This window comes from Lissotriton helveticus, chromosome 7 (genome assembly GCF_964261635.1).
Source record: "Lissotriton helveticus chromosome 7, aLisHel1.1, whole genome shotgun sequence".
NCBI classification, from domain to species: Eukaryota; Metazoa; Chordata; class Amphibia; order Caudata; family Salamandridae; genus Lissotriton; species Lissotriton helveticus.
The window spans coordinates 227,409,272-227,426,813 of NC_136068.1; the positions used below are offsets into that span (position 1 = coordinate 227,409,272).

The 17,542-nt window shown below is 46.9% G+C and overlaps 1 protein-coding gene across 4 annotated transcripts in view; it reads right to left on the reverse strand.

The window, feature by feature from the left end:
* Window positions 1-17,542, reverse strand: part of CASS4 (Cas scaffold protein family member 4) — a 289,095-nt gene that overhangs the window by 61,862 nt on the left and 209,691 nt on the right. The window contains exon 1 of one of the 4 annotated variants that reach the window (XM_078652006.1): window positions 421-666. The exons of 2 other annotated variants lie outside the window; for them this stretch is intronic. The gene's annotated coding sequence lies outside the window, so the exon portion shown is untranslated. Of the gene's footprint in view, window positions 1-215; window positions 667-17,542 lie in introns of those variants that run through there. One more of the 4 variants, XM_078652005.1, reaches the window with a different exon arrangement.

Sequence of the window (17,542 nt, forward strand, 5' to 3'; positions counted from 1 at the left end):
AACACATAGACACATACCAAACTAGTGATTTCTCCTTATAAAACTTTCTAAAAGTCAGTCCCAACTTTGCTCTTCAGAATAACAGTCCCCTCAACAAGAAATAAACAGCTTGCCTTTCGCATTTACTGGACACGCATCGGGCTCCTCTCTCCCCACACGCAGATCTCGACTTGGTTGATAAACAGAGGGGGGGGGGGGGGGGGATAGATACTCACAGACGCACGTGCACTTTTCGGCTGGGACGTTCCGGTACGGTCCTACTTGTATGTAGGTACGCAGTGCCGCATACCATCCACGTGCTTCGGAGAGGTGCTGTGCTCTCCCCTTCACAGTACTTTGGGCTGCTTCTCTGAGTGGAAGACGGTCATGGTGTCAGGGCATGCCTGGCCCGCAGCGTACCCCCCTCTCTCAGAAACGTACCACAAAGCTCTTCTAGCTCCTTGCCTCGCGGCGCTGCTTCTCGGGACTGTGAAGAGCGGTGACCCCTTGTGAGCGCCGCAACCACTGAGGCGTAGGACCCCCGAGCACCATGTGTCACCTGCTCCTCACACGCCCCCTCTGCAGCCCCGGAGCGCCTCTGTCAGGAGGAGCAGGACTCCTCGCCAGTGCTAAATCAATCCAAGCCCCTGCACACGCGGCACTGCGCCACATGTCGTGCAGACGGGGCCTGGCAGCAGCACACTGCTGGGGAGCGCAGGCGGGCTCCGCTGCGGTGGAAATGGGAGGGGGTTCCGACAGGCGGTGCCTAGGAAAGGTCGGCAGGGCTGGGGAAGAGGGGAGAGTCAGTACTTTCGCAGGCCAAGCTTGATTAACTCTGTAAACACTGAACTCCACATCAGCCTAAGGAAGCCTGCAGGTCACCGTGCCTAGAGTAGGTTATCTTTTGGTCACTATTTCACTCAAGACAAGACAGACAGATGGCTGATTTTTCGCCCGTCAGGCAAAGACAAATTGCTGACTCTGCTTCACACTGGGCGAGGGAGACAAGTGACTGACTCTACTTTATCCAGGACGAGACAGACAAGTGACTGACTCTACTTCAACCAGACGAGACAGACAAGTGACTGACTCTACTTAACAAAGGACGAGACAGACAAGTGACTGACTGTACTTTATCCAGGACGAGACAGACAAGTGACTGACTCTACTTCATCCAGGACAAGACGGACAAGTGACTGACTCAACTTCAACCAGACAGACAAGTGACTGACTCTACTTCACAAAGGAGGAGACAGACAAGTGACTGACTCTACTTCGACCAGACGAGACAGGCAAGTGACTGACTCTACTCACACAGGACGAGACAGACAAGTGACTGACTGTACTTCAACCAGACGAGACAGACAAGTCACTGACTCTACTTCACCCAGGACGAGACAGACAAGTGACTGACTCTACTTCACAAAGGACGAGACAGACAAGTGACTGACTCTACTTTTTCCAGGACGAGACAGACAAGTGACTGACTGTACTTCACAAAGGACGAGACAGATAAGTGACTGACTCTACTTCATCCAGGACGAGACAGACAAGTGACTGACAGTACCTCATAAAGGACGAGCCCGACGAGAGACTGACTCTATTTCATTGAGGACGAGACAGACAAGTTACTGACTTTACTTCACAAAGGACAAAACAGACAAGTGACTGACTCTACTTTATCCAGGACAAGACAGACAAGTAACTGACTCTACTTCAACCAGACGAGACAGACAAGTGATTGACTCTACTTCACAAAGGACGAGACAGACAAGTGACTGACTCTACTTCACAAAGGACGAGACAGACAAGTGACTGACTCTACTTCACAAAGGACGAGACAGACAAGTGACTGACTCTACTTCACAAAGGAGGAGACAGACAAGTGACTGACTCTACTATATCCAGGACAAGACTGACAAGTGACTGACTCTACTTCAACCAGACGAGACCGGCAAGAGACTGACTCTACTTCATTCAGGACAAGACAGACAAGTGACTGACAGTACCTCATAAAGGACGAGCCCGACAAGAGACTGACTCAACTTCATCGAGGACGAGACAGGCAAGTTACTGACTTTACTTCACAAAGGATGAGACAGACAAGTGACTGACTCTACTTTATCCAGGACAAGACAGACAAGTGACTGACTCTACTTCAACCAGATGAGACAGACAAGTGACTGACTGTACCTCATCAAGGACGAGACAGACAAGTGACTGACTCTACTTCATCCAGGACGAGACAGACAAGTGACTGACTCTACTTCACAAAGGACGAGACAGACAAGTGACTGACTCTACTTCACAAAGGACGAGACAGACAAGTGACTGACTGTACCTCATCAAGGACGAGACAGACAAGTGACTGACTCTACTTCATCCAGGACAAGACGGACAAGTGACTGACTCTACTTCACAAAGGACGAGACAGACAAATGACTGACTCTACTTCAACCAGACGAGACAGGCAAGAGACTGACTCTACTTCATTCAGGACAAGACAGACAAGTGACTGACAGTACCTTATAAAGGACGAGCCCGACAAGAGACTGACTCTACTTCATCGAGGACGAGACAGGCAAGTTACTGACTTTACTTCACAAAGGACGAGACAGACAAGTAACTGACTCTACTTCACAAAGGACGAGACAGACCAGTCACTGACTCTACTTCACAAAGGACGAGACAGACAAGTGACTGACTGTACCTCATCAAGGACGAGACAGACAAGTGACTGACTCTACTTCATCCAGGACAAGATGGGCAAGTGACTGACTCTACTTCACAAAGGACGAGACAGACAAGTGACTGATTCTACTTCACAAAGGACGAGACAGACAAGTGACTCCCTCTACTTCACAAACGACGAGACAGACAAGTGACTGACTCTACTTCACAAAGGACGAGACAGACGTGTCTGACTGTACCTCATCAAGGACGAGACAGACAAGTGACTGACACTACTTCATCCAGGACAAGACGGACAAGTGACTGACTCTACTTCACAAAGGACGAGACAGACAAGTGACTGACTCTACTTCAACCAGACGAGACAGACAAGTGACTGACTTTACTTCAACCAGACGAGACAGACAAGTGACTGACTCTACTTCACAAAGGACGAGACAGACAAGTGACTGACTCTACTTCAACCAGACGAGGCAGACAAGTGACTGACTCTACTTCAACCAGACGAGACAGACAAGTGACTGACTCTACTTAACAAAGGACGAGACAGACAAGTGACTGACTGTACTTTATCCAGGACGAGACAGACAAGTGACTGACTCTACTTCATCCAGGACAAGACGGACAAGTGACTGACTCAACTTCAACCAGACGGACAAGTGACTGACTCTACTTCACAAAGGAGGAGACAGACAAGTGACTGACCCTACTTCGACCAGACGAGACAGGCAAGTGACTGACTCTACTTACACAGGACGAGACAGACAAGTGACTGACTGTACTTCAACCAGATGAGACAGACAAGTGACTGACTCTACTTCACCGAGGACGAGACAGACAAGTGACTGACTTTACTTCACAAAGGACGAGACAGACAAGTGACTGACTCTACTTTATCCAGGACGAGACAGACAAGTGACTGACTGTACTTCACAAAGGACGAGACAGATAAGTGACTGACTCTACTTTATCCAGGACAAGACAGACAAGTGACTGACTCTACATCAACCAGATGAGACAGACAAGTGACTGACAGTACCTCATAAAGGACGAGCCCGACAAGAGACTGACTCTACTTCATCGAGGACGAGACAGACAAGTTACTGACTTTCCTTCACAAAGGACAAAACAGACAAGTGACTGACTCTACTTTATCCAGGACAAGACAGACAAGTGACTAACTCTACTTCAACCAGACGAGACAGACAAGTGACTGCCTCTACTTCACAAAGGACGAGACAGACATGTGACTGACTCTACTTCTCAAAGGACGAGACAGACAAGTGACTGACTCTACTTCACAAAGGACGAGACAGACAAGTGACTGACTCTACTTCACAAAGGACGAGACAGACAAGTGACTGACTGTACCTCATCAAGGACGAGATAGACAAGTGACTGACTCTACTTCATCCAGGACAAGATGGACAAGTGACTGACTCTACTTCACAAAGGACGAGACATTTATTATTTTATTTATTTTACAGATTTATAGAGCGCATGGCTGCCCATAGGCGTCCCAGCGCTGAGAGACAAACCTAGAGAGGGATGTTTTATGGGAACAGCCATGTTTTAAGAGCTTTACGGAATGTAAGAAGATTAGGTTGGGCTCTGAGGCTAAAGGGGAGCGAGTTCCAAAGTTTGCCGGCGTTGAGGGAGAACAGTCGGCCGCCTGAGCGGGCCTTTCTGATCCTGGGGATTGAGGCTAGGAAGCAGTTGGAGGAGCGAAGAGGTCTGGAGGTGATGTAAGGTGAGATGAGATTTTGGAGTATGGGAGGGGCTTTGCCATGCATGATCTTGTGTGTCGTGCAGAGAGCTTTGAATTGAATTCTCTCTTGGATGGGAAGCCAATGGAGGGCCTTCAGTGATGGTTTGGCAGAGCAGCGACGATGGGTGCCTGTGAGCACGCGGGCTGCCGCATTCTGGGCCGTTTGGAGTTTGGCTAGAACTTTTTTGGGGGCCCCTAGGTATAGGGCATTGCCATAGTCCAAACGGGAAAGTACAAGGCCATGGATGAGGAGTTTGCGCGATTGAGTCGGAAGCAGGGGTAGTATTTTTCTTGCCGATCTTAATAGACCGTGACAGGTTCCAGCAACTTTCCGTGCTTGGGCTGAAAAATTAAGTTCTTCATCCAACCAGATGCCCAAGCTTTTTATTTCTGGTTTAGACGCAGGGGGGGGCCCATGGCTGACAGCCATATGGAGATAGAGCTGTATAAAGATTGATTACCTAAAAACATAATCTCCGTTTTTTCGTTATTTAGCTTGAGGTGGGAGTTACTCATCCATTTTGTAATTTCGGTCAAGCAGGAGTGAAGGTTGGGAATGGAGAGGTCTTGCTGGCTGAGAGAGACCACAAGTTGAGTGTCGTCGGCATATGTCAGGAGTTTGATGCCGTATGGGACGACGACCTTCTCGAGGGGGGACATATAAACATTAAAAAGGGTTGGGCTCAAAGACGAGCCCTGAGGAACCCCACAGTTGATGGGTGTCGGTCTGGACGTAAAGGTGCCCTCTGTCACCTGAAAAAATCGGTTTTTGAGGAAGGATTCTAACCACGCCAAGGCCATTCCTGTGACTCCAAGGTGTTTGAGTCTTTGGATAAGGATAAGGTGATTGACGGTGTCGAAAGCGGCACTAAGATCCAGGAGGATCACTGCCACTGATCCTCCTGAGTCTATGATCTTCCTTGCCTCCTCGACTACCGCCAATATAGCTGTCTCGGTGCTCTGGCCTGGCCTGAATCCTGTTTGGGAGGGTTCCAGTAGTTTATTGGACTCAAGGTATTGGGAGAGATTTAGGTTGACGTGTTTCTCAGCTATTTTGCTGACACCTGGAAGTAAGGAAATTGGCCTGTAGTTGCCAAGTTCTAGTGGGTCGAGATGGGGTTTTTTGAGCAGTGCTCTCACCATGGCTTTTTTCCAGGTGGGGGGGACAATCCCTAGAGAGAGTGAGTCGTTGATGAGTTTTGTCAGTTTTGGTAGAATAGTGGGTCCGACTAATTTCAGGATATTCAATGGGGCAGGGTCAGAGGGGCTGCCACTTTTAATAGAGCTGAGTATGCGGAAAGTGATGTCGGTTGTGAGAGGAGTAAATACTGACAGCTGATAGCTGTGAGGGTTGACGTCAGAGAGGGGACTGAGGGCATTGAAGGGGGTGGAGGGGAGTAAATTGATGATATTAGTGATTTTGAAGTTAAAAAACTTCTGCAAATTCGTTGCAGCGGGTGACAGACAAGTGATTGACTCTACTTCAACCAGACGAGACAGACAAGTGACTGACTCTACTTCACAAAGGAGGAGACAGACAAGTGACTGACTCTACTATATCCAGGAAAAGACAGACAAGTGACTGACTCTACTTCAACCAGACGAGACAGGCAAGAGATTGACTCTACTTCATTCAGGACAAGACAGACAAGTGACTGACAGTACCTCATAAAGGACGAGCCCGACAAGAGACTGACTCTACTTCATCGAGGACGAGACAGGCAAGTTACTGACTTTACTTCACAAAGGACGAGACAGACAAGTGACTGACTCTACTTTATCCAGGACAAGACAGACAAGTGACTGACTCTACTTCAACCAGACGAGACAGACAAGTGACTGACTCTACTTCATCCAGGACGAGACAGACAAGTGACTGACTCTACTTCACAATGGACGAGACAGACAAGTGACTGACTCTACTTCACAAAGGACAAGACAGACAAGTGACTGACTCTACTTCACAAATGACGAGACAGACAAGTGACTGACTGTACCTCATCAAGGACGAGACATGCAAGTGACTGACTCTACTTCATCCAGGACAAGACGGACAAGTGACTGACTCTACTCCAACCAGACGAGACAGACAAGTGACTGACTCTACTTCACAAAGGAGACAGACAAGTGACTGACTCTACTATATCCAGGACAAGACAGACAAGTGACTGACTCTACTTCAACCAGACGAGACAGGCAAGAGACTGACTCTACTTCATTCAGGACAAGACAGACAAGTGACTGACAGTACCTCATAAAGGACGAGCCCGACAAGAGACTGACTCTACTTCATCGAGGACGAGACAGGCAAGTTACTGACTTTACTTCACAAAGGACGAGACAGACAAGTGACTGACAGTACCTTATAAAGGACGAGCCCGACAAGAGACTGACTCTACTTCATCGAGGACGAGACAGGCAAGTTACTGACTTTACTTCACAAAGGACGAGACAGACAAGTAACTGACTCTACTTCACAAAGGACGAGACAGACCAGTCACTGACTCTACTTCACAAAGGACGAGACAGACAAGTGACTGACTGTACCTCATCAAGGACGAGACAGACAAGTGACTGACTCTACTTCATCCAGGACAAGATGGACAAGTGACTGACTCTACTTCACAAAGGACGAGACAGACAAGTGACTGATTCTACTTCACAAAGGACGAGACAGACAAGTGACTCCCTCTACTTCACAAACGACGAGACAGACAAGTGACTGACTCTACTTCACAAAGGACGAGACAGACGTGTCTGACTGTACCTCATCAAGGACGAGACAGACAAGTGACTGACACTACTTCATCCAGGACAAGACGGACAAGTGACTGACTCTACTTCACAAAGGACGAGACAGACAAGTGACTGACTCTACTTCAACCAGACGAGACAGACAAGTGACTGACTTTACTTCAACCAGACGAGACAGACAAGTGACTGACTCTACTTCACAAAGGACGAGACAGACAAGTGACTGACTCTACTTCAACCAGACGAGACAGACAAGTGACTGACTCTACTTAACAAAGGACGAGACAGACAAGTGACTGACTGTACTTTATCCAGGACAAGACAGACAAGTGACTGACTCTACTTCATCCAGGACAAGACGGACAAGTGACTGACTCAACTTCAACCAGACGGACAAGTGACTGACTCTACTTCACAAAGGAGGAGACAGACAAGTGACTGACTCTACTTCGACCAGACGAGACAGGCAAGTGACTGACTCTACTTACACAGGACGAGACAGACAAGTGACTGACTGTACTTCAACCAGATGAGACAGACAAGTGACTGACTCTACTTCACCGAGGACGAGACAGACAAGTGACTGACTTTACTTCACAAAGGACGAGACAGACAAGTGACTGACTCTACTTTATCCAGGACGAGACAGACAAGTGACTGACTGTACTTCACAAAGGACGAGACAGATAAGTGACTGACTCTACTTTATCCAGGACAAGACAGACAAGTGACTGACTCTACATCAACCAGATGAGACAGACAAGTGACTGACAGTACCTCATAAAGGACGAGCCCGACAAGAGACTGACTCTACTTCATCGAGGACGAGACAGACAAGTTACTGACTTTCCTTCACAAAGGACAAAACAGACAAGTGACTGACTCTACTTTATCCAGGACAAGACAGACAAGTGACTAACTCTACTTCAACCAGACGAGACAGACAAGTGACTGCCTCTACTTCACAAAGGACGAGACAGACATGTGACTGACTCTACTTCTCAAAGGACGAGACAGACAAGTGACTGACTCTACTTCACAAAGGACGAGACAGACAAGTGACTGACTCTACTTCACAAAGGACGAGACAGACAAGTGACTGACTGTACCTCATCGAGGACGAGATAGACAAGTGACTGACTCTACTTCATCCAGGACAAGATGGACACGTGACTGACTCTACTTCACAAAGGACGAGACAGACAAGTGATTGACTCTACTTCAACCAGACGAGACAGACAAGTGACTGACTCTACTTCACAAAGGAGGAGACAGACAAGTGACTGACTCTACTATATCCAGGAAAAGACAGACAAGTGACTGACTCTACTTCAACCAGACGAGACAGGCAAGAGATTGACTCTACTTCATTCAGGACAAGACAGACAAGTGACTGACAGTACCTCATAAAGGACGAGCCCGACAAGAGACTGACTCTACTTCATCGAGGACGAGACAGGCAAGTTACTGACTTTACTTCACAAAGGACGAGACAGACAAGTGACTGACTCTACTTTATCCAGGACAAGACAGACAAGTGACTGACTCTACTTCAACCAGACGAGACAGACAAGTGACTGACTCTACTTCATCCAGGACGAGACAGACAAGTGACTGACTCTACTTCACAATGGACGAGACAGACAAGTGACTGACTCTACTTCACAAAGGACAAGACAGACAAGTGACTGACTCTACTTCACAAATGACGAGACAGACAAGTGACTGACTGTACCTCATCAAGGACGAGACATGCAAGTGACTGACTCTACTTCATCCAGGACAAGACGGACAAGTGACTGACTCTACTCCAACCAGACGAGACAGACAAGTGACTGACTCTACTTCACAAAGGAGACAGACAAGTGACTGACTCTACTATATCCAGGACAAGACAGACAAGTGACTGACTCTACTTCAACCAGACGAGACAGGCAAGAGACTGACTCTACTTCATTCAGGACAAGACAGACAAGTGACTGACAGTACCTCATAAAGGACGAGCCCGACAAGAGACTGACTCTACTTCATCGAGGACGAGACAGGCAAGTTACTGACTTTACTTCACAAAGGACGAGACAGACAAGTGACTGACTCTACTTTATCCAGGACAAGACAGACAAGTGACTGACTCTACTTCAATCAGACGAGACAGACAAGTGACTGACTTTACTTCAAAATGGACGAGACAGACAAGTGACTGACTCTACTTCAAAATGGACGAGACAGACAAGTGACTGACTCTACTTCCACCAGACGAGACAGACAAGTGACTGACTCTACTTTCTCCAGGACAAGACAGACAAGTGACTGACTCTACTTCAACCAGACGAGACAGACAAGAGACTGACAGTACATAAAGGACGAGCCCGACAAGAGGCTGACTCTACTTCATCGAGGACGAGACAGACAAGTTACTGACTTTACTTCACAATGGACGAGACAGACAAGTGACTGACTGTACTTCACAAAGGACAAGACAGACAAGTGACTGACTCTACTTTATCCAGGACAAGACAGACAAGTGACTGACTCAACTTCAACCAGACTAGACAGACAAGTGACTGACTCTACTTCACAATGGACGAGGCAGACAAGTGACTGACTACTTCCACCAGATGAGACAGACAAGTGATTGACTCTACTTCATCCAGGACGAGTAGACTGACTGTACCTCATCAAGGAGGGGACAACAAGTGGCTGACAATACTTCATCCAGGATGAGACAAGTTACTGACTTTACTTCACAAAGGACAAGTTCGACAATCGACTGACTGTACTTCACAAAGGACGAGACCAACAAGTGATTGACTCTACTTCACAAAGGACGAGACAGACAAGTGACTGACTCTACTTTATCCAGGACGAGACAGACAAGTGACTGACTGTACTTCACAACGGACGAGACAGGCAAGTGACGGACTCTACTTCATCCAGGATGAGACAGACAAGTGACTGACTCTACTTCGACCAGACGACGACACAGGCAAGTAACTGACTCTACTTCACAACGGACGAGACAGGCAAGTGACTGACTCTACTTCATCCAGGATGAGACAGACAAGTGACTGACTCTACTTCGACCAGACGACACAGGCAAGTGACTGACTCTACTTCACAAAGGACGAGATAGACAAGTGACTGACTATACTTCATCCAGGACGAGACAGACAAGTTACTGACTTTACTTCACAAAGGACAAGACCGACAATCGACTGACTCAACTTCACAAAGGACAAGACCGACAAGTGAGTGACTCTCCCTAACCTAGGAAGAGACCGACAATCGACTGATTCTACTTTACCTAGGACAAGCCCGAAAAAGTACTGACTTTACTTCACAAAGGAAGAGACCAACAAGTGACGGACTCTTCTTCACCCAGAAGGGGACAGACAAGTGGCTGACCTTATTTCACCTAGGACGAGACAGACATGTGACTACCTCTACTTCATCCAGGACAAGACAGACAAGTGACTGAATCTACTTCACAAAGGACGAGACAAACAAGTGTCTGACTCTACTTTGCAAAGAACGAGACACATTGCATACCCATGGTGATTTTGTATCTTTACAATATGTTTTTGAGATTTATATACATCAGTTTGGCCCTTAATTTGTAATAAAACCTACTTAACCTTACTTACAGATTCCTGGTCCTTAATGTGTGGCCAAATGGGCAACTCTGTAAATTGAATTGTTTGATTGTTATTAACTCCCCTTTACTCCTCAGGCAACTAAAAAGGTTCATCGTAGGATAAATGGTAAGACCAGTGCTCTAGCATTGCCGACTCACACCCAGCCCTACTGGTTTTTACAAGGAAGCGGCCTGTCCAACATTAAGCCTGTTACCTTGGAGGCCAGGCTGTATTGGAAAGAAACCATGCTGTTTCCCGTCAAACGCATATAATGCATACAAATCCCAAGGTTGGGCTCAGAAGGGAATCACTACAAAATAAAATCAATCCAAGCTTTAAAATGTTTTAGTATGAATTTCAAAAACACGATAATCTTAACACCCTCTCCTCAAGTTGTTGTCAAATGCAAGATGGAAGTATGATGTCCCCTAAACATGAACTAAATATGATTCTGCAATAGCGTTTATATTTACACAGTGCTTGCTGTGCGAGCCCTAATGCCTCACTGCACTTTAACACCTTGGGTGCTCATGACGAGGTCAGCTCGTCATGAGCTACGGCGCTCCGGTGCTCATGACGAGCCGAGCTCTTCATGACCGCGCCCGTTCAGTGGAACGCTCGCACGCTGGGCTGATTCCCCTGCTGTGCTGAACGTTCCATGGGAACGGGTGTGGCCATGACGAGCTCAGCTCGTCATGAGCACCGGAGCGCCGTAGCTCATGACGAGCTGACCTCGCCATGAGTACCGGGGCGCTGTACGCACCCCCCCCCCCAGCCCCCAGCACAGCGGGGGAAATAGCCCCGCACGGAAGGTGTTAAAGAACAACTTTAAATATTACGGCAGTCAGTGGTAGTCATTGTATCAACCATGGAAGAATGAAAGGCTGAGCTGGCCCTGCTGGGAAATAAAACACCAACCTGGAAGCGGCGTGGATGTGGCATTGTCTAAATCAATTTGAAAGACATTTACAGCCCTGGACAGACAGGATCAGAGACAAAAACACAAAGGGATATATTTACAAGCCCCTTAAGCACTTCATGTGGCTTAACGCTGCCTTGTAAATAAGACCCCATTTCATGCTGTACTTAGCGTGAAAGGGGAGGGCAATTGGTATTGCGGTGGGCGTTCCACTGCAACTCTCATTGATTTTTATGCTGCCCCCTACTTACAAGGGTGGCAGAAATAGGAGGCAACGCCAAAATTAAGACCAGGGAAGGGACACCTTCCTGCACATAAACAACCTCCCCCTCGACGCAAACACCCTTGCGTGCCCAAGTTGGCGCTAGGCAGCTTAATTTAGAGCCAGCACATGGGGAAATGCAAGGCTGCACCATATTGTTGTAAATGTGGAGCAGCCCTGCGTTTCTGAAGTGGCGGAGGGTGGTAATAAGCCAAGGAGGCTAACGCCGCGCTCTGCCACTTCGTTGTAAATATGCCCCAAAGTTTTATTCCTAAGAATGCTACAAAAAAAGTATTTCTAAAAATATTTATACCCCTGCAGTTACAGAACCGCAAAGACGGTTGATTTTTTCTTAATGGTCCAGTAGGTGTTATGTTAAGTCACTTAGTGTTTGCACAGCAAATCCCTCCCACTGGCACAGCCCAATAGCACTGAATTTTGAATAGCGCCCATTTAGCTGAAGACTGTTTCAAGGAGCCTTTCCAGGTGAGAGGGGAGAGGAGAGCCTGAGAAAGGTTTGCTGGGGTGGTCAGTTAAAAAGTACAGGTGTGTTAGAATCCCTAGGCTTAGTGAGAGCAGTTGTCTTTTCAGAAGTTCTTGGGGGAGCATAGCCGGCAAGTCCACACTTTTTTTTCTCAATCACTATATTTTTACATTTTTCATTTTCTTGGTTAGAAATATTAGCAGACGAGTCACACTAAGGCAGCCCATATTATTGTACGGGGTCCGGAGGTCTCAGCAGAGAAGTTTAAACCCCTCTGCAGCCCAAGCAGCATTTGTTTTTGTATTTTTATCCAGAGCATTTGCTGCCAGGAGCAACTGGTTTAAAGCACCAGGGCAGGAAGACCCACGCGTCAGCTCAGCTGATAACCGCGACCTGTTGCTGATGGCATCATCTGCCCTCCGAGGAGGGCACCGAACAATGGCCCCGTTGTGCTGCACGGGCGGCTCAGCACATAGTGACCCTACCAGCTGCCACCGGCAGACAGGCCGGGACCGCCCCCGGTGCCCACTGACAGCCCAGCAGTGACGGGGGTACCAGGGCAGGCGTCAGGAGCGTGTAGGGAAGGGGGTGTGGGGGGAGAGTGTTGAGGACAAGCTGCACCTGTAGGCTGTATGCCACTGCGGATTACTAGGAGACACTGAAGATTTAATAATAGCTTTTTAAAAATAAAATTGCCGCCTGGAAGAGCCGTAAATACAGTGTTACACGACAGCACTCATTTTACCGACCTTGCGAGGATGAAAGGCGGAGTCAGCTATTGGAACCAAGAACGGATGCGAGTTTACCAGCTGCTTTCTGGGCTAGCCTGGGTGACTAATCATATTTCTTAAGCACCTTTGAAAAAGAGAATGGATCTACACAAAAACGGGCTCTTTAAACTTAGATCTGGTTAAAAAGTTTGTTTGCAAAAGATTACCAGCTGCATGTTGGTGTGTTTATTTTCACACTACAAATTTGCACTCCTACGCCAGGAAACCTCTTGCATTAGTTCAAGAAACGCGATGCATGCTAGAAATGGTGATCATGTATTATACAGAATAAAATACCCCCTGTGAACATTAACAAATACTGCAAGACAACTATTTGTTTTCTGTGACCTCTAAAGGAACTGGACTTTGGTCACACAACTCCTCAGTGACTTGCAATATCCTTATCACGTACAGGTTCTTTATCCCATGTGGCACAAACATAACCATCGCACCTTTACTTCTGCACCAGCAGGAGCCAGGAACAAGGAAGCCCTCCGCCACTTTTCTTTTCACATAGTTTATTTAAAGCTGTTTTGTTTTATGGATTATTCGCTTCTGGCCATGAATCAGCTGGACAAAAACCAAAAATCCTTGTCCAACACAATCTGTCTGACTGGCAGGTCCCCGGCACCAGAGAATCCGATGTCGAAACTCCAGACGACTAAACTCCCTAGCCAGCCAACAACAGGAAAGGGCCCGGGCTAGATATATCCTCCATCAAGTTGCCAAGTGATCTGCTAACCACATTTATTTTAGTTCCAAATGGCTGCAGCGGGAGCATTCCTTTCAAAACAGTATATAACTGCGACCTCGCTTTTACTCCACTGGCTTCGCCGGTTTTCGCCTTATGGTCGCCAGATGAATCCAGTCACTGAGATGGTTGCATGTCAGAATTATTGAAATATTGCGCAACAAAATGTCGTAGCCAGAATTTCAACTATCACCATATTATGAAACATCATGAAAATATTGCGTGCCAAATTTGTCCTAGCCAGAATATTGACTTTCAAAATATCATGAAACATCAGGAAAGAAGGTATATATTGGTAAGTAGAGATTTTACATTCTTACACCACATCCACATTCCTTGAAGCTGTGTTAATCTACTACTCTCTCCAATGCACTACCCTATTTCTCACACTAACCCCCAGATGCATCAAGCATCCATTTTGCGATTCCTTATTAGCGAAAAATAAGGAATCGCTAATAAAAAATAGCAAAATGGTATGCAAGAAGAAATCACTTTAAAAATAGCGATTTCTTAAAATTCCTTAATTGCGATTCGCAAATTGCGAGTCGCAATTAAGGAATACCTCCCCATTCATTCCTATGAGCCTAGAGGTCCATAGGAATGAATGGGAAGAATTTTCAATTTGCGAATCGCAATTAGCAAATCGCAAAATGAGAATGCGATTTCAAGGGTGCAGGGGTGTCCAAAGGACACCCTGTTGCACCCCTGAAATTGATCTGTGCACATATGTTGCGCACACACATCCCCTTAGGGCATGTGTGTGCGCAACATGAAACTTTAAATTACCATGAAGTTGTACTTCATGGTAATTTGCGAGCCCTATTAGCGAAATCGCTATTTTTTAAACTTTAATGCATTGCATTTAAGGAATCTCAATTTGAGATTCCTTAAATGCAAGTAATCGCAATTTAGCGAATTCTCAATTTGCGATTTTTGCATTTGGGATGATGCATCCCAAATGCAAAAATACCGGTCGCAAAGGGGCAGATTCTGAGAATCTGCCCCTTTGCGAGCGGTTTTTAGCTTCATGCCTCTGGGCCTTAACCTCTCCTAGGGAGAGGTGTGGCACAGCAGCCAGAGCGACTGACTCCGGATTCTGGCTCATGGTTCGATCTCCGGTGCCGGCAGCAGCCCAGCTCAGCATCATGTGACTCTGGGCAATAGTTCACTTAATCTCCCAGACAGCCCCCAGTGCCTGGATACCCTTAGGGTTGATAAGTTTGCACTTTACAAATGTGGAATTAATATTATTATAATATATCCTCTATCGCCACTTTCTGACTACTAACTCTCCCCTCCCCTTCTACTCTTCCCAAACTTACTCCTGCAGCTAGGATTTTCACATAATCTCTCCTTAAACCCTTTCCTCTTCTATCCCTCCGCTATCATTTTCAATCCAAATAACAGACTCATGTCCACCGTTCACTGGTTCGTATTTCCCTACACTAATTCACCACTATTCCTATTTGGGTTTCTTAGTAGTTTGTTATTAGCCTGAAAGCACTTCGGCCCCTCGTCAGGGGTAGTAAGCGCTATATAAATGCAATTACAATTACATCAATAAGGTAAATATATGTGGAGTTAAGAATGGTAAATCTATATTTACTTGAATGTACCCATACAATACTTTAATAGATGATAGTCTGACAATGATATTTATGTACACTATTTAACACCTTGCATGCTTATGACTAGCTCAGCTCGTCATGAGGCACAGTGGAGCTGTGCTCTTGACGAGCTGAACTCGTCATAACTGCCGCGGACGGCCCACGTGGGGCTAATTCCCCGCCTGTGCGAGCGTTCTAAAGGAGAGGACAGAGTTGTGACGAGCTCAGCTCGTCATGAGCACAGCTCCACTGTGCAGCATGATGAGCTGGGCTCGTCACAAGCACCGTGGGGCCGCGCGCGGCCCCTCCCATCCTGACCGTGGGGGAATTAGCCCTGCGTGGAAGGGGTTAATGCTCAATATTGAGATGGTATACCCACTGTAAGAACAAGTTTTAAGACTTAAGACGTTTGGGAGGGCGACCATATCAGATCCTTTGTACAGCTGACGGAAGCCTATATCCTACACAACTCGCAATGTTACAGATACTTACAGCTGTATCATGCCTTGGAGGCCCAACGGGATAGCATAGTTGTGCTACCTGAAATCAGCACCTTAGAGTCGAAGCGTACGATGTTGTGTTTGGAGGGTAAGGGTTTTTCTAAAATATACTATTCACTGGTGACTAACACTCCTGACCCCTTAAGTTACTTATAGGAAAGATTGGAACAAGATTTGGGCCCCCTTGAGGATGCAGATTGGAATTACATAAAATGCCTGCTCTGGTCCTGGCTGTATATATGCAACTGAGACTCATTCAACTGAAAAGCTTCAATTGAGTTTATTATAGCCCACTAGATTCAGCAGGAGGAAGACTGGGAAAGACCTCACTTGCCTAAGGTGTAGGGTGGATTTGGGCACCTTCTTACCCACGACATGGGAATGCTCGGTCATACAGCAATCCATGTCCACATTCTACAACCCACTTCTTCAAAATATAGGTAAACCTACTGTACCTGACCCTAACCCTTAGATGGATGAGTGGCGTGGTCGGAGGTGTACAAGACTTTGGTGATCATGGGCATGTTGATTAACAAGAGGGACATAGCTAGTCATTGACGATCAGACATGGCACCCCCTTCGGGGAATGGACCTGTGGTTTGGACTATAGAGCCAAAGAGGAGGAATATGGATATAAACTCAGGGGTTGCTCCCAGAAATATTAAAAAGTGTGTGGAATGTGAGGGAGACAACATCGGAGGCTGGGCGGGACTGAGAACGCAAACCAGCCCTGGCAATTAAGTCGGACCGGTCCCGGGTGGGGGGAAGATGCTGGTGGGAAACACTGCTGCTACACTTGTTACAGGGGGCTGATATTCCAGCACTGCTGACAAACCGGCACCCACGCCTCCGACCCACCAGGAAAACGCCTGGTGCCACTACGGCCTGTCGGGCCCTGATCGGAGGGTGGATTCTGGCCTGATGGAGGGATGCCTGTAAGGGTAACCCGAGGGATGGTATGCCGCTCAATGATTGTGACTTTAAGTACATGCACTTGCTGTACGTTGTTTCGCATAGTTTGAAAAGAAATTAAAAAAAAAGTAAATAAAATGTTTAAACACTTAGGGCCTTACGTAGGGGTTGCTCAGTCACAAAAGTGGCACACGTGCCGTCTCCTGTATTGCTACGGCATATATTACATCGGACAGGCCCTCAGTCTTCCATTAGAAATTAATCCACGTGGTAGTGTTAGCCTTAGTTCACATCAATGAGACTAGAGTGACTGGTTACAGCGGTTTGTGCAATGGAAACATAGTGATCCCTGCACATAGTGCCATACAGGGATCTGAAGACAGCGATAGAAAACTGGAAACACATTCACTGGGGATCATAACAGAGCTTAAACTGTTTCTTAGAACTAGATCTATTCTTTGGGCTGACAGGCAAACCGAACCAGCTCCCACTGGAATCATCCAAATTCTG